The sequence below is a fragment of the Crocodylus porosus genome, unplaced genomic scaffold, assembly GCF_001723895.1.
Source record: "Crocodylus porosus isolate Cpor-Errol unplaced genomic scaffold, CroPor_comp1, whole genome shotgun sequence".
In the NCBI taxonomy this organism is placed as follows: domain Eukaryota; kingdom Metazoa; phylum Chordata; order Crocodylia; family Crocodylidae; genus Crocodylus; species Crocodylus porosus.
In genome coordinates, this window is record NW_017728906.1 from 44,342,036 (window position 1) to 44,342,347 (window position 312).

Sequence of the window (312 nt, forward strand, 5' to 3'; positions counted from 1 at the left end):
CATCACATCCCATCGCTTCAACACAAATCATTTCATGTGGCTGGGGTGCTTCCGTCATGGGGGCCCTGCCACTAGGTGACCTGCCTTAGGATCCCACAACTGGTGGGGAGGGGGCCTCCAAGGGCTGGACATGGGCTGAACCCCAGGGATTCCTAGGGACAAACCTCGGGGGTGCATTTTGGCCCCCTGGCTAGGCTCTCCAGGTACCCCTGGGGGCAGCCCCTGCGTGGGAAGAGCTCCAGCAGCACCCCTCATTTTCTTCACCCTGTGGTCCCTAGCCCCAGGAAGCACTCAGCAGGCGCACCTGCACCT